The sequence below is a fragment of the Schistocerca cancellata genome, chromosome 7 (genome assembly GCF_023864275.1).
Source record: "Schistocerca cancellata isolate TAMUIC-IGC-003103 chromosome 7, iqSchCanc2.1, whole genome shotgun sequence".
Classification (NCBI taxonomy): Eukaryota; Metazoa; Arthropoda; class Insecta; order Orthoptera; family Acrididae; genus Schistocerca; species Schistocerca cancellata.
Window position 1 is genome coordinate 490225866 of NC_064632.1, and position 25962 is coordinate 490251827.

A 25962-nucleotide genomic window follows, 5' to 3' on the forward strand; every position below is an offset into this window, starting at 1 on the left:
ACTCGTACTGTAAAACATTGCTTCTTGCTGAACTTCATGATTCTAGTTCAACGGGATGTACCCTATAGGTTTTTATGGGTGAATTTTCAAGTATCTACGTAATTGACATAAATGGCCGTATCTCTCGATTGCACTGGTTTCGAAGTTTAAAATTTGTCCATCGCATAGAGAGCATAGACATTAGTAAGTAACATATATTTTAACTTGATACGTCTACTCGTTCCTGTGACAAGGTGTTATTAACAGTCGGACAGACAGACGGGCAACCAAGGGTTCCGTTTTTGCAGACTAAGGCACGGAATCGTAAAAACACAAGTTGCAAATAATCCGCTGAATGCAATCAGCATATGAATGAATTGAGAACTTTACACTATGGTAACTTTCTACAAAGGTCGCACTCATAATTCACGAAAGCAAGAGGATTGTATTCATGTGTTTAGCTCGAACGCTGTAAGCATGCATCAGTCAACTATTAACCGTGGAAGCAATTTCTGAATTCAGCTACCGATTCTGCTGAAGGCGTGGACTTAGCATCGGACCTAGCACAAAACATGAACACAAAAACCCAGCCTGCCGGTGTGGCCGTACGGTTCTAAGCGCTTCAGTTTGGAACCGCGTTACCGCTACGGTCGCAGGTCCGAATCCTGCCTCGGGCATGGATGTGTGTGATGCCCTTAGGTTAGTTAGGTTTAAGTAGTTCTAAGTTCTAGGGGACTGATGACATCAGTAGTTAAGTCCCATAGTGCTCAGAGCCATTACAAAAACCCACAGTAAATTGAGAAACTTTTTAGAATAAAAATACAGCCTTTGCGGAACGATTCTTTTGATTATTACTTAATGTGATGATCAGCCAACGGCCTTGCCGCAGTGGTAACACCGGTTCCAGTTAGATCACCGAAGTTAAGCACTCTCGGGCTGGGCTAGCACTTCGATGGGTGACCATCCGGTCTGCCGAGCGCTGTTGGCAAGCGAGGTGCGCTCAGCCCTTGTGAGGCATCCGCATCCAGTGACGCCTATGGGGTGAGGATGACACGGCGACCGGTCGGTAACCGTTGGGCCCTCATGGCCGGTTCTGGAGGAGTTTAATTAGTGACATGGCAAAACGAAAATTTAACTAATCCTGGCCAACGTACGATAACTCTGCTCTGAGGAGGGTGAGTTACTCGCAGCAGCGTGCCCAGGAGTAGTATCCAGGAAACTTTCTTACTGGCAGCGACTGGCCGAGGGATGTGACTCTTCTGATTTACCGAGTTGGCAATCGCTTGACCAATACAAGAAACTACCGAAACAGCCGGTTTGTGTTGGGCCAATCTAAAGACGCTAAAAAAGCCGGGATGACAGTTACTATACAGCACGCCAGGCTACAGGGCATGTCTGAACAGAACTCAGTGGAAAATTTCCGTGTTTGTGCACAGAGAAGAAAGAAACTACACTGATTTCAACCAATGCATATGCACATTCAGTTACTGCCACATCCACACACCACACACCATGTACACAATGTGGAGTAAGAAAAAGGGAACAGGCTGCTAATGCGAGACACAAATCAATCATGTATGAATGCAGAGTCTCGCGGCGATAACACTGAATAAAATGTTCTCGGGATTCCAACCGCGTCAGTTGCTTAAAAGTACACGAGCTTTCGGTCAAGCACTACTTGGCCGTACCACTTGACAAAGGCCAAGGAGTGCTTGGCCGAAAGCTTGTGTACTTTTAAGCGACTGGTGCGGTTGGAAAACCCGAGAACTTTTTATTCAACAAATAAATCAGATTGGTCCCTACGAATTATTTCTCCAAGCACAAGATAAAAAGCATAATAAAAGGTAGCACAAAAACTAAGCTGATACGTTGATTACAAAGTAAACGAGGCATGATAAATGAGAGTTATAGGAAAATTGGCAGAAACAGGGCCCTTCCACTATAGTTGTTGTTGTTGTTGTTGTTGTGGTCTTCAGTCCAGAGACTGGTTTCATGCAGCTCTCCATGCTACTCTATCCTGTGCAAGCCTCTTCGTCTCCCAGTACCTACTGCAACCTACATCCTTCTGAATCTGCTTAGTGTATTCATCTCTTGGTCTCCCTCTACGATTCTTACCCTCCTCGCTGCCCTCCAATACTAAATTGGTGATCCCTTGATGCCTCAGAATGTACATTACCAACCGATCCCTTTTTCTAGTAAAGTTGTGCCACAAATTTCTCTTATCTCCAATTCTAATCAATACCTCCTCATTAGTCGCGTGATCTACCCATCTAATCTTCAGCATTATTCTGTAGCACCGTATTTCATATTTCGAAAGCTTCTATGCTCTTCTTGTCTAAACTATTTATCGTCCACGTTTCACTTCTAACCATACAGTAAAGCTGCATGCCCTCGGGAAAAATTACGGCTGTAGCTTCCAAGGCCAGATCAATCATCCAGACTGTTGCTCCTGCAACTACTGAAAAGGCTGCTGCCCCTCTTCAGGAACCACACATTTGTCTGGCCTCTCAACAGATACCCCTCCGTTGTGGTTGCACCTACGCTATGGCTATCTGTATCGCTGAGCCACGCAAGCCTCCCCACCAACGGCAAGGTCCATGGTTCACCACTATTACTGTGAAAATACGAATTTTCGGCGAGCGACGGAAAACCTAAATCTGATTGCCCGAAGAGCAATTTTAAGTCTGATTCTCCATTGTGTCAACTTCCGCGCTATCTAGCTCGTTAATAGCCTTTTGAGTATCCCGCAGCAACAGTTGCAAAAAATTCTCTGTTTTCCACCGAATACCCGATATTGCGTGAAGCTGCAAATCTCTGGTAATCACATGATTGTTCAATAACGTTTTCATCTCCAATAGAACTTAGTAATTGTTCGGTTATAACACGTAACAACGAATCTTTATCCTGCGCGCATTCAGAACAGACGCCGCTGAGTAACGATAAATGCTGCCACCGGACCTTTTCGCTAATAATCCGACGCACATCGGGACATTCGTTTCACGACATACAAAGTGCTCTTCCAGATGAGCAGAGCAGGTGGACTTCGATGACGACGTGGGAATGTAATGAACCTCTGTGTAGGTTGCAGGGGCAGCGATTTGAGCAGATAAAACCCTAGCCGATACCCGCAGGTATGGGATTCGATTTTACGGTCAGGCGGGCGGCACGGCCGTTCCGACTGAATTGCACCGCGTGCGCGTAATCCGCAGCGCACCGGCCGATTCCCACGGTAATCTGGTTGCTGCTTCCAACAGTCAGAGGCGCCTGCGGCAACCGCCAGTTCAGTGGTGTAACCCCGGCCATGTTTTGTCCCTCCGTTAATAGTAACGGATTAATGTACAGGGCTATTACAAATGATTGAAGCGATTTCATAAATTCACTGTAGCTCCATTCATTGACATATGGTCACGACACACTACAGATACGTACAAAAACTCATAAAGTTTTGTTCGGCTGAAGCCGCACTTCAGGTATATGCCGTCAGAGCGCTCGAGAGCGCAGTGAGACAAAATGGCGACAGGAGCCGAGAAAGCTTATGTCGTGCTTGAAATGCACTCACATCAGTCAGTCATAACAGTGCAACGACACTTCAGGACGAAGTTCAACAAAGATCCACCAACTGCTAACTCCATTCGGCGATGGTATGCGCAGTTTAAAGCTTCTGGATGCCTCTGTAAGGGGAAATCAACGGGTCGGCCTGCAGTGAGCGAAGAAACGGTTGAACGCGTGCAGGCAAGTTTCTCGCGTAGCCCGCGGAATATTGGCTCATGCCACATTTCGAGACCGACAGCGCCGACTTCTCTTTCAACAGGATGGTGCTCCACCGCACTTCCATCATGATGTTCGGCATTTCTTAAACAGGAGATTGGAGAACCGATGGATCGGTCGTGGTGGAGATCATGATCAGCAATTCATGTCATGGCCTCCACCCTCTCCCGACTTAACCTCATGCGATTTCTTTCTGTGGGGTTATGTGAAAGATTCAGTGTTTAACCCTCCTCTACCAAGAAACGTGCCAGAACTGCGAGCTCGCATCAACGATGCTTTCGAACTCATTGATGGGGACATGCTGCGCCGAGTGTGGGAGGAACTTGATTATCGGCTTGATGTCTGCCGAATCACTAAAGGAGCACATATCGAACATTTGTGAATGCCTAAAAAAACTTTTTGAGTGTTTGTATGTGTGTGCAAAGCATTGTGAAAATACCTCAAATAATAAAGTTATTGTAGAGCTGTGAAATCGCTTCAATCATTTGTAATAACCCTGTATGTATATCGCTGTGCTCTGTTCCTAAGTGGATAACTGAGTGAGGGTCTGACATTTTTGGTGGGAGAAGGGGTGATCAGTCTCCTGGCTGGTTTAATGCGACCCGCAACGACTTCCCTTCATGTGCCACCGTCACAGAGATGCACGCTTGTACATGTACTCTACGTCCTCAACTACTTGTTGGACGTATTCCAATCTCTGTCAGATTTTCCCCTCTACTGGTGCCTCTAGTGTGATGGAAACTGTTCCCTGATTCTTAACACATGTCCTGCCTTCCTGTCCTTTCCTCTTGTCGGGTTCTCTATACATTCCCAAGTTCGTTTTCCTCTCCGATTCTGCGGAATTTACGTCGCCTTATCGGTACGCCTAATTTTCAAAATGTTCTGCATCTAAAACGCTTTGATTCTCTTCTTTTTCGGTTTTCCCATAGTCCGTGATTCACTTCCATACAGTGCTATGCTCAAAACGTACATCCTAAGAAACTTCTTCCTCAATCTAACCTCTCTGTTTCACACCATTAGACCTTTCTTTTTTTGGCCATGAATGGCCTCTTCTCCTGTGTTAGTCTCCTTTTTATAGCCTCTTCCCCTCGTGCATCGCATGTGATTTTCTCTCGATGTAGCGAAATTCCGATATTAATTTCGTCTTGTTCACCAAATTATGCTGTTAAGTAAATCGCTAATCTCATTTTTGCCCTTTCTTCCGTTTATCCTCAATCCGCATTCTGCAGCGAACAGAGAGTTTATTTCATTCAACAGATCCTGTAAATCTGATTCACTTTCACTGAGGAGATCAATTTCATCAGCAAATCTTATCACTGATATTTCACTCTGAATTTTTAAGTCCACTCTTGAAACTTTCTTTTATTTTCATCATTGCTTATTCAATGTAGAGACTGAACAGTAAGGGCGAAAAACTACATCCTTAACTTATGAGTTTTCTAATCCTAGCTCTTCTCTCTTCATTTCCATTCTTATTGTTTTACATACACTCTAAGAAAAAAAAAAAGAAACGACGCGCCACGAAGGAATTATCTGACAGGGACAGCCATTGGTAGATGTGCTGTACATGTACAAACAAACAATTTCATGAAATTGGACGATTTGTTCAAGCGAAAGAGCTTCACAAATTGAGCAAATTACATCTATTTTCCGGAGAGTTTCAGACGTCTCGCACCATTTTACAATGTCGAAAGTTTTTTTCAAGGTCCACAAATCGTTTGAAAGTCTTTCGACTTTTCATAAGTTTGCCTTCCAGTATCAAGCCCAACGTCAGAACTGATTATATTATTCAAAAGTTTCTGATTTAAATACAGCTGGTCCTATCGTTCAATCTGTCGTTTATTTCTTTCAGTTACAAACGAGAAGCACTTTCTCTAGTAAGTTTCATATACTCACTAAAACTATTAACTCCATAAAATTTTAATGGAGTTTAACACAGCAGACGCACATGATCAGGCAGATGTGCATACAGGAGCATTTGCAAGTAATCATCAAAAATATACGAAAAGTGGAAAGAAGCAAATGAACCAAGGTAAACGAATAATGATAAAAAGGAATGCCGTTCCAGTAGTTTTTCATATGTATGTACTACTTGCCCGTCCTAATTGAGAAGTGGACTGGCATAACACTCGAACATCTTTCGCAATTATGCCTTGAGTTTAGCAACAACCAGCAGATGATAGTAGCAAAGGAAAATTATGTGCAATTTATGCGACTCACATTGAATGAAGAACATGAGAATCTACATTAGGCACAAATAACACAAAATAACACAGAAAACACTCCGAAGCTGGGACAATGGGAATGAGCAACGAATACATCACAAAATAACAAAAAAATATTAAAGTGAACAACTTTGGTTCCTACTAACAAAATCATAAACACTTGCCAGGAATTAGGTATGCTTAAATTACAATTCGATACATGTATTGGCAGGTACGAAGAGAAAATTGGCAAAACTTTCGATATCCGAGAGAAACAACATATTAGAGCTGGAAATTTGGTGCAACAGCTTCACATTTTATGAATATTTCATAGAATATAAACCAAACTCTAGGAAACAAGACAAGAAAAAAATTCTGATAAACAAAAAAAAACAAGACAAGTCCTTCCGTCATTACAAGAAAACTATCATACACACAAGAACAAAGTAGAAAAGAAAATAAATCACTTTTTACGTTGGTACAGAAGCCATAAGGTCAACATCCCAACAGATGGGCATCAGAATTATGCTGTACAAGAACCCCTTTTCACTTGCTCCTCCCTGATTCCCTCCAATTAACCAAGAAACTGATTTTCTGAACACATAGATCCCACATCCTTTACCGACTCCTTCCAGCTATTCTATCCATATTCAACACTCTGAAGAAGAAGAAAACACAGACATATAGTAGAGGTTATAGTTTGACTTACTTGCATACAAAAACAAAACAAAGAAAGTCTAGTGAGCTAAGAGTGCTACACAAAAATCGTTCACAGCTCACATAATATAAATATGAAATTCTCGTAGGTCGGCACTGAAGTGCTTCACATCATTCACTTTACGAAAATCGAAATTTGAATACAATAAAAAAAATCTCGACATGAATGTGTGCTGATATTGCGTAAATGTAGTGGATGTGTGCTCTCTAAGTTATGAGAAGATGAGAGAAAAAATAGGTTTTGCCAAGTCAGACGAGTAACTGTAAGCTAAAATTAATTTATGTAAAAATTACGGTGTTCAGTGTTTCGCATCTTTAGGTGTAAGTAAAAACAAAACAATATTTTATACAAAAAGTCCACCGCTTGCAGCTTTAATACGGAAGATGAAAATAAATATTATTTTGCAACTAGAAAAAGGCGTTTTGAAATTATAGAACGAAGACTGAATTGAGCAATATAGCAAACCGAAAATTAATTTTTGCTCGTAAGTTGAAACGTCCCCTTAGAAAAATTATACATGACTGTGCTTAAACTGACACACAATATTTTTAGCGCAACGCAATCTGACTTTCAATAACCCCTACAAAAGAATGGCCCTGACTAACATTAACATATACTTTTCACAAATCACTTACCTCACAAAAATCTTCGTTACTCAAACTACTGCAATACAGCGAGCGCCACTACTCCCAGCTAAATAAAAGATTCAAACTACTGAAGGCTCTAACTACTGATAGGTATAGTTAGCAAATGAAAGATTTTGATAGAGAACAAACAATGTATTTACCTTAATAGTGTTCAAAAGTCATAATATATATAGCAGCTCGTGACATCCATTCTTACAAATGTACTGTTTCTGATGGACACAGGTCCAGATCATCCGCTGTCAAAAATCCGCCATCTCACTTCTCCACATCCACACCTGCTGGCGACTCACCTCCAACTGTGCAACGCTACGCGCTGTTAATAGCCAACTGCCCAACACTACAATAGCGATTATTGCAACAATGCGCTACGCTACGTGTCGTTACCAATAAAAAAACCTAAACAGCCTACTTACAAAGTATACAAGAATATTTTTATTTTTTAAGTTGTTGTTCCTTTCATTAATTGCCGATGTTTCATGTCTTGTAGCTTACATACATTTGTCACCTTTAATCTTTAGCTCTTGACATATTTGTTTCCCTTGTTTCAGAGCTTTAATTTTGCTAAATAATATAAACTGATCGATACATAGTCTGTCCATTTCATTTAACATTACCTCTCGATTTTCAGAAGGAGACAGAGAACTAAACTCATCCGTAAACCGCTGTTCTGGTAACTATTCCCTTGTACTTACAATTGTCGTGAGCTTATCTTACTCGTATGTTACTGAGTGCTACGCTGGCGTAGCGGTTTAACTGCAGTGGTGGTTAAATAAAGTCTACATTAACGAACACTTCTCTTTATTCAAAATTTGCAAGCATTTTACCCATTTCTTTTTTGTTCACAGTGTACTTTACTCGTGTGTGTATATTTTGGCACTGTTCTGAACGGTTTGCAGAAATGCAGTTCGAATAATTTCTCTAGTTGACAACTGGAGCCCAATTTCAGTGGAGTATCCTACTTTTGCCATCTAAGTGTAACATTAAGATTCCTCCTAGAACACTTCGATCCTTCCTGATTCCAAAATTATCTTTATTCAGACAAATTGAGGACAGAAATTTTTTAGATGGAACGGATGAATAAGTAAATATAATTATCTAATCCTGGCCAGGTGATAGGTCCTTCCGCTGCGTAATACCAGCAATGAAGATATTTTTTCCTTTGGCGGGCGATATGAATTTCTGTGTACTTTGTATAATATAAATAACATGAAATTGCTATTGGTTCGTGTTTGTATTTTGTTTCCTATACATAATTTTTTTCTTTGTGCGTCTAATTTCTGTGATCAGATTCAGGAAAGATGGATAAGGGCAAGCGTTTCACTTTGAGGTAAGGGAACCTAGTAACAAGCGACCTAGTCGAAAGCTATAAGCGAAAATCTTTTTGATACCTCTGACAGTTGATCTCTTCTACTACAGGCCGTTTGCTTTCCATGTTTTGGGAGGAGGTGGCTAAATATGGGCTCTAAAGTCCATACCTTAAGAGCTACGAGTATTTTTTCGTCTTTACTACCCCAAAACATATCTCTTCTACCGAACAATGCTTATAGCTCTTAAGGTGTGCATCTTGGAGCTCGTTTACTAGACAATAGTTTCTTATTTTGGCCCATAATACTCCGGCCAAAATATGAAAAGCAAAGAGTTTGCAGTTGAAGTGGTCCACTGTCAGATATATCGGAAAGACTTTTGCTTATAAAAGTCTCGACTCACTCGTTTCCGGACCAATATACCTAACCTCAAATTCATACATTTACTTTTTTCCATCATCCTTGAAAATATGTAAAATCATCAAGGAATCACCATGTACGTCACTATGCCAAAAATATCTCCCGGTGATATCACTACCACTCTCTTCGATTATGGTCCCGAGTTTAGTCTTTAAACCATTCTGTATGAATTCCTTCTTTGCAAAAATCTTTTGAATGGTTACATTTCTCATTCCATCACTAATCTGCACATGGTCGCTTCGCTGGAAGTTTCACTTGTTCCGGCACCGAGAATTTCTTAAAATAAAGACAGAAGGGGAATGCCTCGGTTTTAAATAACGTGTTCGTTAGTAACTAAGTGAAGATTAGGGTGCAAAGCTTTCTGACACAGTGAAGTAAAACACTAAACAATTACTCCATAAGTATGAGTATTCTTTACCTTTCATGTAAGCCGGCCGGAGTGGCCGTGCGGTTCTAGGCGCTACAATTTGAGCCGAACGACCGCTACGGTCGCAGGTTCGAATCCTGCCTCGGGCATGGATGTGTGTGATGTCCTTAGGTTAGTTAGGTTTAATTAGTTCGAAGTTCTAGGCGACTGACGAACTCAGAAGTTAAGTCGCATAGTGCTCAGAGCCAACCAGCCTTTCATGTAAATACACACTCTTATGTCTGCTAAATACAGTATAAATAACTGACCCCCGTTTCTTTATAGCCGCCGTTTACGGTACCATTAACTTATTAGCCAAGCTGCTAAGGTATCTTAGCCTATATATACTCTGAACTGAGATCCAAAAATTGATAGCTGCGCTTTTATTAGAAACTTTAGACGAGTTATAGAGAGTTTTCGAATATTGAAATAATAAACATTTGTTACCCAGTAGCCTGCATATTTGCGGAATAAAGGTAGGACGACGAAACCTGCATTAAATAATTTATTCGGAAGCAATTAGTATCCCTATAGGGGAAGCCCCTATCACGAGAACTTCAGCGTGACGCCACTCGTTTTAGATTAATTTCGGGAGATTAATGAAGCGGTACGATAAATTAGCGCAGTCATTCAATTAATAATCGCCAGCTGAAACCCTGCCTGGCCGCGTCTCGTATTTACACGTGGGTCGATTGCACTGCATCGCCGGGAGGCAGCTGACTGACATGCAACAGTCGGCAATTAACTCGTCAGCTGCATATTATACATCAATGCGCCACACGGCAGTTAACCATTACCAATTACTTGTCAATTAGAAGTGACAGCGATAGCATAGGCAGTTCTGCATTTTGTGCCTTGTATCAGGCGAGACTATTTCGCGGGTGGAGGCTGATGATCTCTGCGAAGCAGTAATAGGTAATACTAAATAAGAACCACATCCTAATGTTCTGAAAAACTATAGTTTTTAGCTCACGAAGTTCGGACTCTTAGGCCATCTTCATGCGACAAGCGAATGTTGCAAACACAGATAAAATCACGTGCGACTTACAAATATTATTTATATGAAATACACAAAATAAAGTTGAATTTGCAATTGTAATCTATTATTTCTGACCAAAATTAAACTGAATGTGGCAATTTAATACTAAGCTAACATTCTGTGTCATACGTTCGTTGATTTCCAGTATTTCGAGTTATCTTCCTGCTTCTCTTAACGAATTGTAAAACTTTGTATTCTACACCTGTGAGTCGTTTTCTGTTGAAAGATGATTGAAAAATGCTGAATCTTTCTTTCTTAATCTCAAGTTCGAATAACCTATTTTACACTTCTGTACGCTGGCTCACAGGAACCAGACAGTAGTTACAAAAACAGGTGTATCATCTCATATTTTTGCAAAATTTCACATCAGCTCGCGAAAAAAGTTTAAGTCTCGCAACTAAGACCTGCTTGTTATAGCACCAACAGCATATCAAAATGTTATTCAATAGTATAGGCAAACTCAACCGTTGGCACAGAGTGGCAGGTACAAAATGACATGCAGGCACTGTGGAAAAGTGTATGTGGTCGGTCAGGAGGTGCTGTAGTAATTAGATTATATGAACATGAGAGAAGCTGAAGTCTTGCTGCTCATATTTCAACAGAAAAACACTCATGTGATGTAGAAAGCAAAGTTTTCATTGTGTTAAGGAAAGAAAAAATATGATCCTACTGGAAATACTGGAAATCAATCAAACATGTGGCACAGAATTCTAGCTTAGTATTAAATGACTACACTCGATTTCCTTTTTCCTCGCTCTATTAAATTAAATTCGCTTTGCAAATAACATAGTAAAAATATATATTTAACTTTCCATTAACTGTGAAACCTATCTTCACATAAAAACTTCGTTCCGTTTTTAAGGTTCGGTACCTCAATCGGCAAAAACGGGAACCACTATAGGATCTCTTTGTAGTCCGTTTTTCTCTCAATCAGGCTGCCTACCTGGCCAACAGTTAAAAACTACTTTTCTCGAGAGCAGATATACCTATCAAATTGAAATTTATGTCATACTAAGGTCTATGGTCCTCGACAGTGTAGTAAATGTAAGTCAAAGTAAATCAAAAGTAAGTCAACGCAGTCGAAAGAAGCGTCCGTTTATGTCAGATATTTTGACAGAAACAAACTCACTCATCCAGACTTATAGGGTACTTCTCGTTGACCCAGAACCATGAGATTTGGCAAGCAGCAAGCTTTGACAGTAAAAATAGAAGAAAAAAATCCGACAGCTGTTAATTTGTATGAAACGAAAAAAATTTTTTTTATTTATTACCTGATGTAAAATTTTTTTTATTTATTACCTGATGTCTGTCCTTCTGTTAAGAGAGCCCTTCACTCAGGAACGGGTATACATATCAAACTGTAATTTAGTCCCGTACTACTGTCTGTGATCCTTTGGCTGTGTAAAAAGCGCAGGCTTAAGTCAGTGCTGTCAAAAGATATGGCTGTTTACATCACATATTTTGATACTCGAGAACTCTCTCACCCCTATAGGGTATTTACCGTTGGCCTAGAATTACGAAATTTGGCAAGAAGCAAGGCTTCACATTACAAGAAAAGCAATAAAATCCAAAAGCTTCTAATTTGTAATTATATCACACGAAAAAATATTTTTATCATTCTCGAATGTCTTGGAATTCCCGGGACCGATATCTTGCCAATATCGATATCGATAACAGGGAAAAATTTTCGAGATTTTCGATTTCCGGAATGGATGAACTATCCGTGTAAATGATTTAGTTTGTATGGAACCCTCTTGGGCAACTTTTACTCGCACTTATCCTGAATTCTATTTTAGTTAAGTAAATATTTCTGTGGGACGAAAAAGCTACGATTTCCTACGTAAACCCTCCAAATGCCATCACCTATGCTTCTTTAAATTTTTTAATTAAGTAACGATTTGTGTGTGACACAAAAGTAATGATTTCCCATGTAAACTCTCCAAATGTCATCATCTTTGTTTCTTTTGTATTTTCTGTGTAAATAACATCTGTAGGTGGCACTTCAGTTTATCTGTGCTTGTAAGAGTCAGTTGTCAGGTGAAGATGACCTAAGAAGCCGGAAACTGGATTGGGACAAAATAAATATAATTTTGAGCTGATTATAACATATTCCTTTCCTATTCTAATTTAAATGGTGTTCCAAAAGGTGTACTACATTATTAAACGATTTAATACCGGCTAAAAACCAAAAGAAAGCAACGTGATGGTTGGTCATAAAGTTTTAATCACCACGTCGAAAAAATGAAGTCACATATTCGACGTTCTGTCTGTTTGAAGGTACATATCAGCAGTCCCGGTACGCATTGCAACCCCGAGCCACAGTACCGTAGCACACCGCAGGAGGATCCACAAAAATCACGCATTCCATTGATAATGTGGAGTGCAGTGCGGTAATTCCTTTTCGGTAGCAGAGGAATTCTCGTCTGTGTCAGGCCAATCTATATGACTTCTTGAATAGCGTGGATTGGCCTTACACAGCTGCAATATGTACGCTGCTTGTGCAAATGACTTGCTGCACGATACTCCACTTACCTGCTGCGTTGTTCTGTTTTGGCTCGTCTAGCGCGTGTTTTGATACCGGTGTGCGGGGATTTCAGCGTGTACCAGAACGGTAGACATGTACATGGGGCGTTCAATACGAAATCCAACACAGTTTCTCCTCGACCAATTTGGGTTGAAAAAATGTGGAATCTTTTGTGAGACATCGCGGGATATTTCCGCTTGAGCCCCCATAGTTTCACGAAGTTCTGACAGCTGGCAGTACTGCATGTAGCCTTCAAAATGGCGTCTGTAACGGATGTGTTTTCCAAGCAGAGAGCAATAATTGAGTTTCTTCTGGTCGGAAAACCAGAGCCTCACAGATATTCATAGGCAACTGTAGAATGTCTACATAGACCTGGTAGTGATGAAAAGCATGTGAGCTTTGGGCGAGGCGGTGCCTATGATTCCAACATTGTGGCACAAACCTATCTGGCCGGCTGCACGAAGCTGTGGGTCCTGCAGTGTTTGAACATGAGGTCACTCTCATTCGAAGTGATCAATGGTTCACAATCAAACATCAGTACAGTGGCATAGGTCTGTGGCATTGAACATGATTATATCGAAAAACAGGGTTTTGGATCCAAAAGAGTGGGGAATAATATGGTATACTGGAATCCCGACTAGAACTAACCTGGTTTCAGAAAAAAAAAGTGTTTGATTGCTTATTGAATGCCCCTAGAGTAGTGGAACAAGGGTGGCACCAGCACATTTTGTTAGTGCGGGTTGCCTACATCAGATAGACATTCAGAGGCAAACCTATTGTTCTCCTTGATTGACAGGTACTTAACCTATTGTTCTGTTAAAAGGATCCTTCCTTTTGATTGACAGACATTTAACCTACTGCTCCCCACCCCACCCCTGAGGAAACCTCCCCCTCACTGCTACAGATACACTTTCAGGTTTGAGTTATTAGAATCGCCCCTCTCACTCTTATCAATTTGATTGGCCACATAATTAAATTGATCAATTAATTAACCTCTCCAGCTGGACACTGTGGCCGAGTGGTTCTAGGCACTTCAGTCTGGAACCACGTGATTGCTGTGGTCGCAGGTTCAAATCCTGCCTTGGGCATGGATGTGTGTGATGTCCTTAGGTTAGTTAGGTTTAAGTAGTTCTAAGTCTAGGGGACTGATGATCTCGGATGTTAAGTCCCATAGTGCTCAGAGCCATTTGAACCATTTGAATTAACCTCTCCCCCCTGGTAAACCCCCTCCCCTCCCACCCTCCCTCTCAGAAATTGGCAGGAAAAAGGCTCAGCTGATCAGTCATTTGGAGGGAATTCGATTGCAGTGTATGGAATATTGTTTAAATAATTCATACAATGTATATAATATTGTTTAGTTTTAAATGACAGTCTATGGAATATAGTTTGTTTATTTAGTTAAAGAATTCGTAGAGAAATCGATTGTTTAAACAGTTTACACAAAGTGTGGTATAATGTTTATTAAAATAATTTAGGGGATTCAAGGCAGTGTATGGAATATAGTTTATTTATTTATTTAAAGAATTTTTCACCATCCTCACCACCCCATTCCCACCCCACTCGCCCCCTCCCCTCTCCCCCTCCTGTCCTCTACCTGGAAATTGGCCGCTCTGCAGCGCAGAGGAAGGATCTCACGAGGGGAAACTCAAGGGTATATTGTTGTTTAATAAAAAAAAATCAGTTGGTGGGGCATGGATTTCACTTGCTCATCATTCTCTGCTGTTTGCCAAGATGCAGGTCTTGTGAGAAGTAATTACATCGATCGCATTTCTTTTTTTTTTTTATTCCGATTGCGCAAGGAAAACCGTCATGAAACGCACATCATAGGTAATTACGCACAGTTAAAAATCTTTCGATAGCAAAGCAAGCACCGCCTGCCGTCCCCTATCCACTTGATGGCAAAGGACGCGGCCATCAGCTGCTGAACCACATGCAGGGGTCAGTTCAGGTCTCACAAGGATGAGGCGGCGCATTAGTTTGATACATGACACCTGAGAAATACCTGTGGAAATACGTGTTCACCTAGGTACCGTTGATGGCACCATGATGCAGAGCTGAGAGTCCAGAGCTGAGAGAGAAGTAACGGGACAGCCCGTTTAATTCCTTATCAGCCCTTTTCCAGAATTCATAAATTGCTGGCAGTTTATGGAGTATAGTTTATTTATGTAGTTAAATAATTCGTCTGGAAATCGATTGCTGTGTATGGAATATTTTTGAACAATTTAGACAGTATGTGGTATACAGGGTGAGTCACCTAACGCTACCGCTGGATATATTTCGTAAACCACATCAAATACTGACGAATCGATTCCACAGACCAAACGTGAGAAGAGGGGCTAGTGTAATTGGTTAATACAAACCATAAAAAAATGCACGGAAGTATGTTTTTCAACACAAACCTTCATTTTTTTAAATGGAACCCAGTTAGTTTTGTTATCACATCTGAACATATAAACAAATACGTAATCAGTGCCGTTTGTTGCATTGTAAAATGTTAATTACATCCGGAGATATTGTAACCTAAAGTTGACGCTTGAGTACCACTCCTCCGCTGTTCGATCGTGTGTATCGGAGAGCACCGAATTACGTGGGGATCCAAAGGGAACGGTGATGGACCTTAGGTACAGAAGAGACTGGAACAGCACATTACGTCCACATGCTAACACCTTTTTATTGGTCTTTTTCACTGACGCACATGTACATTACATTACCATGAGAGTAAGTCGAAGAAAGATGAAAGTAATGGAGGAGTAGCAGAATTAGATTAGCGATTCACCTAACATCAAAACTTGGTGAGTGACCAACAAGTAGACGAAGTGAGAATTTGAAGAAAATTAGCACATGGTGCACAAAGAAGAATTTTTGTAGGCAGAGCTTAAGGTTAACATTGAGACCCTGATTGGTTAGATGAAAACACAGCCAGATAGTTTTTTTTAAACCAACTTCGGTAAATTGTAATAAGGAGACGTTAAGAGGGAGTTGCTTCCGAGACAGCGAGGTGAGCGGAGCTGTGCTGTCCGTCGCCCCCTGACGAACACCGACAAGGTAATGAACGCACGCGATGCCGCATTTTTGAGCTTGATAAAAAACAGACTAGCAGATGCAAAGAGGGCATTTCTGGGCAGAATAAGTCTACTAGTAGCAAGCGTAGGCCTTAATTTGAGAAAGAAGTTTCTGAGAATGTACGTCTGGAGAATAGCATCGTGTGGTAGTGAATCATGGAATATAGGACAACCGAAAAAGAAGATAAGCCAAGCCTTTGAGACTCGGCGCTACATAAGGAATTTGAAAATTAGACACAGAATGTGTTGGTTCTCCGCAGAATCGGCGACAAAAAAATACCATATGGACATCTCTGACGAGAAAGTACATGTGTTAACATATCAGCACGTTGCTTCCATTGTAGTACAGAAGTGGACCTCAACATGGAGATAGTTACACACTGAGAGATAAACTGTAGTTTTCTGAAGGGTGAAAACGAAAGCATTGAACTGTGTTTCGATCACGAAACTAAATTATTTTTAAGGGATAGTTATTATTATCACTATTTCAAAGGCTGTAATATTGATTACACAAGTTACCAATAATAACATTTACAGACACTAGCATTAACGCGTGACACAGAGGTTATAGCTTGTGAGAGGGATGTATGAACATCTTCCTCACATAGGCCATCAACTAAGGATACAGATTGTTGTTTACCATATATATATATACACTCCTGGAAATTGAAATAAGAACACCGTGAATTCATTGTCCCAGGAAGGGGAGACTTTATTGACACATTCCTGGGGTCAGATACATCACATGATCACACTGACAGAACCACAAACACGTAGACACAGGCAACAGAGCATGCACAATGTCGGCACTAGTACAGTGTATATCCACCTTTCGCAGCAATGCAGGCTGCTATTCTCCCATGGAGACGATCGTAGAGATGCTGGATGTTGTCCTGTGGAACGGCTTGCCATGCCATTTCCACCTGGCGCCTCAGTTGGACCAGCGTTCGTGCTGGACGTGCAGACCGCGTGAGACGCGTGAGACGACGCTTCATCCAGTCCCAAACTTGCTCAATGGGTGACAGATCCGGAGATCTTGCTGGCCAGGGTAGTTGACTTACACCTTCTAGAGCACGTTGGGTGGCACGGGATACATGCAGACGTGCATTGTCCTGTTGGAACAGCAAGTTCCCTTGCCGGTCTAGGAATGGTAGAACGATGGGTTCGATGACGGTTTGGATGTACCGTGCACTATTCAGTGTCCCCTCGACGATCACCAGTGGTGTACGGACAGTGTAGGAGATCGCTCCCCACTCCATGATGCCGGGTGTTGGCCCTGTGTGCCTCGGTCGTATGCAGTCCTGATTGTGACACTCACCTGCACGGCGCCAAACACGCATACGACCATCATTGGCACCAAGGCAGAAGCGACTCTCATCGCTGAAGACGACACGTCTCCATTCGTCCCTCCATTCACGCCTGTCGCGACACCACTGGAGGCGGGCTGCACGATGTTGAGGCGTGAGCGGAAGACGGCCTAACGGTGTGCGGGACCGTAGCCCAGCTTCATGGAGACGGTTGCGAGTGGTCCTCGCCGATACCCCAGGAGCAACAGTGTCCCTAATTTGCTGGGAAGTGGCGGTGCGGTCCCCTACGGCACTGCGTAGGATCCTACGGTCTTGGCGTGCATCCGTGCGTCGCTGCGGTCCGGTCCCAGGTCGACGGGCACGTGCACCTTCCGCCGACCACTGGCGACAACATCGATGTACTGTGGAGACCTCACGCCCCACGTGTTGAGCAATTCGGCGGTACGTCCACCCGGCCTCCCGCATGCCCACTATACGCCCTCGCTCAAAGTCCGTCAACTGCACATACAGTTCACGTCCACGCTGTCGCGGCATGCTACCAGTGTTAAAGACTGCGATGGAGCTCCGTATGCCACGGCAAACTGGCTGACACTGACGGCGGCGGTGCACAAATGCTGCGCAGCTAGCGCCATTCGACGGCCAACACCGCGGTTCCTGGTGTGTCCGCTGTGCCGTGCGTGTGATCATTGCTTGTACAGCACTCTCGCAGTGTCCGGAGCAAGTATGGTGGGTCTGACACACCGGTGTCAATGTGTTCTTTTTTCCATTTCCTGGAGTGTATATATATATATATATATATACCTCACATAGGCCACCAACTAAGCATACACATATATATGAGGGTAGAATTGAGACATATGCATCACATACGATTAAATATCTCATGAAAATGTCATGTCCGAGTAATAGGTAGATTCTAAAATAGACCACAAATTGCCTCATTATTCACTTCGCAACAATAAACGATGTAATTGACAGCAGAACACAAGAATACCTACGTAATGGCTGCCATACTTCTATATGGCGTACCCTGCATTGTTATCAACATTATTATTTTTATTATTATTACTACTAGTAGTAGTTGTAGTAATAGTAGTAGTAAGAGGGGTGAAATACAAAACATTGCCACTTTGAGGTCTTCCAATTTCTGCCAATTCAGAACTAAAAACTCCAATAATCAAACACTTTACAAACAGTGCGCCTAAATATAGTGCACACATTTGAATTTGGTTGATATTAAATGGGGATGAAGGTAGTGGGTGAAGCAAGTGTCGCTAGGGAGGGGTGCAAAGGGTGCATGGTTTGTAACAAGTGTCTACCCGGATGTGAATAGTTAGCGTTCTTTTCGGAGTAGTTGTAGGTAGCGTTCGCTATGCACTGAGAATGGCTTCAGTATTCTCTAAAAACAAGGTTAGAAATAAGCGTTACGAACAGTCTCACTGACTCATTAGTTCGTGGTTTCATGAAACGCCTAAAAAAAGTAAATATCAGTTGTGTTATGTTATTTCAAAAATGAAAATATACAAAAATTCCTGTTCTTTCCAAAGTTTAGTAAGGTGCCGATGTTCATGGTTGGGAGAAGAGGGGTACTAGCTAATGTCTGACTGCACTCAGGGGTATTGGTGTCAGTACACTTAGGAACCACTGTACCAGGTGGAGCTGCAGAGGGTAAAAAGCAGAAGGGGAGACCGAGATTAAAACAAATTCATATATGATTCAGGACCTAGGGTGAAAGTGCTACTTTGAGATGAGGAGACTGGCACAGGAGAGGAAGTTTTTTTCAAACCAAATTCAGCAGGACAATATTATCTTCAGAGCTTTAGTTTAACACAGACTTATTACGGTATCACGGATCAGAAATGTGCGTCTATAAATGTTGCTGGTACCTTGAGTAAGAAATGGCCATTTGTCAGTACCAAACAGTCCGTCTTGTGACGGTCGGTCGGCATGCCGTACCGCTAATTGAGTTTTTTAGTCAAGAGCAACTTCACATAAATAAAGTGATAAAGATTACTCATATGTTTTGGTGAGGTGTCGGTATAACTAAATATATGTAGGATACAATTGATCGTGGAACAGTCTTAGCAACCAATGACTTCGGCAGGCGGGCAGCCCCGTTCCATTGTCTTGACCACAACTCTATCCCTCTGGTAATGACAACCTAGGCAGTTTTGATGGTATCAGGACACGCTGTGGAAGACGAACTACATATTGCGTGGGATCTGCAACCCTTGTTCGTTGCTGTGTTAGCATCAGTTTGCCTCTAATTAAGCGATATGCAATCTGATCTCATGTACAATCGATGCCCCCTGGCACTCGTTAGCAGCACACTGTAGACATAAATGAGGCTGACACATTAAATCCTATACATGTTTTCAGTGCTTCTATGAATGATGTGAAGGCATGTTAGCTCACGGTCGCTGCGCAGTGTGTTAATTATTGAAGCTTAAAACAAAACTCAACTAATTTACAGAAAGTCTAAATGAAGTTTCTAGATGCAGAATGACATCCAGTTGTTAAAAACAGAATGTCGAACTGCAACTGAGCCGCTGTTTGTATTGTAATAAATGAGAGATAAAGAATTGGAGATGTGTGTCCGTCAACATGGTTACTTACAAAGAATCTGACTTGAATATCGAATAGCAGTTAGTACGAAAAATAAATATTGGTTGTTTGTGTGAAGTAATGAAGATTAGATTTTTATTCTGCAGAAGTTCAGAAAAACAGAAATTATTCTGTGAATACTCTTTCGACCGCATGTCACAACAGAGCCAAACCGAAGGTACTGAGCAAATCCATACAAGAATTCACTTTCTTCATGCGGTAACTGAGTTTAAGGGAACACCACAAAATGAGCAAACAATTTAAAAATAACGTTACGTACTTATTAACTACCTGCTAGTGACTTGTACTTTCAATTGTTAATAGGATGCAGGCATAACATAACAAGACTTCTAAGGGCGGATACATTTAAAAAATTACAGTAATGCAAGATGAGACATTATCGAATAAAGTAAAGTCTTCAGTTTGAACTCGAAGGATTGATCGAGATCCACACTCACGTTCAGACAAAACATAACACCCTGAACGACTAGAGATAGGACGTCCATATTAACAGGACATATACATGAGCATGGTCTTCAGAAATGATTAGCATTTGAACCATGTCGGACTGCGGGTTCAAGGTCAACATCGATACTGCAGCGCAACAGCACCTACGTGCAAAACGTGACTGCGGCTCTCTTTGTTGCTATAAACCGAAGATAATGGATCAGTGTGACTTGAGCAGAAGTGCAGGATCCCTCGCAGATGTATACATGAATTGTACCGTCAAGTCAGTGAGTTTGAAATGGAGTGCATTATTTCCATGAGAGAGTGTGATGCTTCCATCCGGGAAACTGCTGCTCGTGTGGGACGGTGTGTCCCGGGAGTGAAACTGGTGTGTAGAGGACGACGAGATGGACCAGTTAGCACCACCCAGACCACCCAGCGAAATCGTCACCTCATCCGAATGGCACTGTAGGATAGATCTGCGACCTCCTCGCTCTTGACGCAACTGTAGAACAGTGTAACACACCGCACACTACCAGGCGTGACAGTCCGTCGTCGTTTATTACCGCATGAGTTACGTGCAAGTCGTCCATTTCTCCACGTACCTTTGACGAATTTGCAGAAACATACTAGTCGGCAATGCTGTGTGAAAAGACGCCTCTGGGGACAGGAATGGCATCAGACAGTGTGTAAGGTGTCAGGCAAATCCAACACCTTCCATGAAAACCCTGACATGATAAGCAACTCCAGTAGTATGTCACATAGCTCCGAATAAATCGTGACATTAAATTAACCAAAGTAATACGAGTAACGAGTGAGCAAATGGAGTACCACAGACTAACACAAGAATGCCTAAATGCATGTCATACCTTCCCACCGTGAGACAGCCGCAGTTCCGAGGAGAGAAACAAGAACAGAAGCCGAGAGCAGAACCGTGTTAAGCTGAAAGGCCCTACGATAAGGGACGGACGGACACCCACGTCGCCAGCTAACTGCTAGGACCACACCACCAGCAAGTTTTAGCGTGAGACTTTTTCGCGTCTCTGTTACGTTAGGACCACCCCCCAGCCCATGTTAAAAGCTAGAGCCCTCCAGAAGAACAGTACAGATCTTACGATAACACAAAAATGGCTCCACCACCCGCAAGTTTTAGCGTGAGACTTTTTCGCGTCTCTGTTACGTTACGACCACCCCCCCAGCCCATGTTAAAAGATAAAGCCCTCCAGAAGAACAGTATAGATCTTACGATAACGCTAAAAGGACCACACCAGCTGCAAGTTTTAGCGTGAGACTTTTTCGCGTCTCTGTTACGTTGCAAACTTTAAAAACATTGCCCCACCACGACAAGTATAACATTTCTCGTTGGATAGACAGAATTTTTGTAGGCAGAGCTTAAGGTTAACATTGAGACCCTGATTGGTCAGATGGAAACACAGCCAGATAGTTTATTTTAAACCAACTTCGGTAAATTGTAGTAAGGAGAAGGTAAGAGGGAGTTGCTTCCGAGACAGCCAGGTGAGCGGAGCTGTGCTGTCCGTCGCCCCCTGACGAACACCGACAAGGTAATGAACGCACGCGATGCCACATTTTTGAGCGCATAAAGCTTCACTCAGAACTGCAGAAGTCTCATCTGCTACATCCCCTTTTTGCGTAATACTAGTGTCGATCGTCAATTAAAGCTCATGGTGTTCACATTTGCCACTTGAAGTAAAAATCTGAAACGCGATGATTTTTCTGTTATATAGTTATTGAGAAGCCACATCAGCCACTGTAATTTACGACAAGTTAGATAAGTAATTAAAGATAATTGAGGGTCACTGTAGACCATTTTGATAGTTTTCTCTTTTGTGAAACTTAATTTAAACCTAGATTATAGATGTGATATGGCATAGGTCATCCTTCGATCCATTGTAGAACTTGGAAACCCATTCAGGGAATATTCGTTCACATTTTTGTTGAACGCAGTTGGTTTTTACCATACTGTATTAAAACATTTCCTTTTATCAATAGTGCAATTTATAAACGATGTTTTATGAGTAGAATAAAATTTCCAATGGCAAATTTAACTGCTTTTTCGATGTTATTTTACCATCTAACTAAAAATAGGAAAGCCTTGAACCCCTTCGACTAAATTTAGTTAGTATTAAGATTCTTTTACAGGGAGTGCAGTGGAGCTGACGCTGAAATCATTAAGTATTTGGTTATATCATCGCTAGTCTCACTGAACTCTTCTGAATTCTACATGTCATGTGTGATCTGGCGTCTTACCAGCAACAGGTCCCAGGGTCAAACTATTCAATTCTCTAAAAAACACCCTCAGAGCGTCGTTGCGCGGAAGTGGTAGAGAGACACGATATAGAACAAACAGACACCACGCAGAATATTTATAAGTGTTTCTGGACGAATCCAGATAGTGTTTGTTTGAATATGATGAGCGCATTTTGGTTCACCGCAGACAGGTCGATTGACACTACGGTGACTGGATTCGCACAAGACATACAGCCACAACTCAAGGTCTTGTGGTGTGGGGTGCTATAGGATTCAAACAAAAATCAGAGATGGTGCGTCTCTAGGGCATTGTGATCAGTGTGACCTACGTGAATTACATCCTGCGACTCATAGCCACACCCTTTCTGTACAACTCCTCAGACGCCATTTTTCAGCAGGACAATGCACAACCACATGTTGCTGCACTAGCCTTCTCGTTGTCACATGGTGTCAGATTTTTGCTCTGGCGCTCCAGATCACCAGACTTGTCGTCAATCGAAAATGCGTGGGATATGGGGAAACGACGCGTGCAGTGATGGGACCCAATGGAAGCCACGACAGATGACCTTGGAACAAGGTGACTGCAACGCGGTTGGCTACACCATAGGACGCCATTCGCACCTTATACGTTGCGATGGGGTCAAGCATGTAAAGTTTCGCAGGGCCGACGGCGGACCTTGTGCCTACTGGGCAACACTTCACATGCTGAACCGAGGTGCCTGAAATGCTGATCACTGCTGAAGAACATAATAAAGTACATGTCCTTTGAATACTAACATACTATATGTACCCGTTCAAGGTGTTCAGTTTTTTTCTGAAAATGAGTGTAATTCCGGTCTGTAACGGTTTCACCGTCTAAATGGACTGGAATCACCGTTGATTTTACGATTTTAGTAAAACAGACTGTATCGCATTCTAACGGCGGAAGAGCTGCAATTTCCTGCTAGTTGTTAAGATACCGTACACACGTCCGCTTTAATTCTGAAGTCATTTAAATAATACATAATTGATTCAACGTTACGTTTCAACTCTGAAGATACACAGACGAAACAACAAATCAAAAGTACAACGTAACATACGCAGAACTGTCGAGTTCAGTGTTCTCTTTGGCCTACGGAAAACGCCCATGCTACAGTTTTGCTTCTAAATTAACCGAGATATAACGCAAGCAGTACTATATTTCGGATGTGTCCCAATGATTTTCTCATGCTTAATCCCAGGCAGGAATGGCCAGATTTTGGCTCAAACCGAGTTTCGCCACGAACGAGAGGAGATGAAAGTCACATGAAGGGAACGAAAATATTCATTTGTGTCATGAAAAAATTGATTTCCTTTTCTGCTAATAGATCCTCGCCTATTTTTATGAGTGTGTTTGTCGTTTATATTGTTTCCGGAAAAGTTTTGACAAGCGTCTATAGTCACAACTGACATTTTATTCGCTACATTCTGTAGCAATTAAAGTGTGAAACGAAACAGATGTTTGCGAATCCCTGGACAAAAGCAAACACATACATGACACGTATGTTTACTCGTTAGCTGAGCACAGACGGTGACGAGTATCTGTTTCGAGCAATGTCTAGTTTCGCAGTTAAGTAACTCAGTGAGGGGCGCACCGATAATACCGCACTACATTCTAGCGAAAACAAGGTTCTGGGCTCAAGTTCGTTACACGGTTTAACTTTTGTCGTAGCTTCTAAGGCAAAAATCAGTTTACACAATATACTGCAGTAATGGAATTTTTACTTAAGATTACTGAGACATGGAACTTACGGAAAGGCAAGATTCGGTGTGGACGGGCCCTACTCAGTTACCGTTGGTTGCTCAGGTTTTTTTTTTTTTTTTTTTTTTTTTTAAATCACGTACACTATATTTGGAACCTGTGGTGTCACCGCCAGACACCACACTTGCTAGGTGGTAGCCTTTAAATCGGCCGCGGTCCTTTAGTATACGTCGGACCCGCGTGTCGCCACTATCAGTGATTGCAGACCGAGCGCCGCCACACGGCAGGTCTAGAGACACTTCCTAGCACTCGCCCCAGTTATACAACCGACTTTGCTATCGATGGTTCACTGACAAAATACGCTCTCATTTGCCGAGACGATAGTTAGCATAGCCTTCAGCTACGTCATTTGCTACGAGCTAACAAGGCGCCATTACCAATTACTATTGATACTGAATCATGTACAGTCAAGAGCGACGCTCATCATTAATGGATTAAAGTTAAGTATTCCACCAGCTACGTCCGTTTTTCTAAAGTCTAATTTCCTTGTCCTGTTCCAGACCTCACGCCAGCCAGCGTGAGCTAAAACGCGTGCCTTTCGGCTTCCTCTAGTACAAGGTGTTGGCTCTCCTGCCAACCCACAACAGAACCAATTGCAAATCAGGTTGACAATAAGGAACAATTATCAAATTTGACTATTAAGACACAATGTCCAATAAAAAATTCTTAAGCAAGTTGCACTCATGGCTGAAGGCCTTATTGACCCGAAATTCAAATTATTTGATGGCTGAAGGCCCCCATAGTAATAACTAAAAAACAATTTAACGGCTGAAGGCCTGGATAGCAAATTCTTAAAAACAGTTAAAGTTCTCCAAAATATACTAAAATATTTTTTTAAAAAAACAAAACACAATCATCAAAGTTTCACTCTTGAGAGACAATATCTGATTAAACATTCTTAAGAGTTGCATCCATGGCTGAAGGTCTTATTGACAAAAATTCAAATTACTTGTTGGCTGAAGGCCCCAATTAAATAATTTTAAAAAAATCATCACCAACTGATCAGACCCCGAGAGAAGCGGGCCTCGAACAGTGCTCCAACGATCGGCCTAGGAAAGTCGCTCAAGTTCGTAACCGATGAGACAGGCAGCCAAGAGTTGTATTCACTTAACCGGATGGCATCTCAAACTAATGACAGATTAAACGCAGACCAACACTCTTGTAAAATCTACCTAACATCTGATAACCAATACAACGATGGAATAACACAGGCAAGGCGGAACTGGCAGACAATACTGCATCTTCAGAATCCGGTGTTTTTAGGACATCAAGAAGCAGAAGGAACCACTACAACCAAAGTAGACCCACAGAAACAACATATCCATACCCCAATCAAAGAGGCTGTCGAACTACATGTGTTATTGGACAGCAGTAGCAAGGCGAGGAAAGGCACACTCTGCGAAAATATGCTAACCTCCAGGGCAGGTAACCGGGGCACTTCACCAATAAACATAAGGAATTCGGTGATTAATAATAAGAAGCGGA

The 25962-nt window shown here is 42.0% G+C and overlaps 1 pseudogene; it reads left to right on the forward strand.

The window, feature by feature from the left end:
* The first annotated feature begins 849 nt into the window (after positions 1-849).
* Positions 850-967, forward strand: LOC126093240 (5S ribosomal RNA; annotated as a pseudogene).
* The last annotated feature ends 24995 nt before the right edge of the window (positions 968-25962 follow it).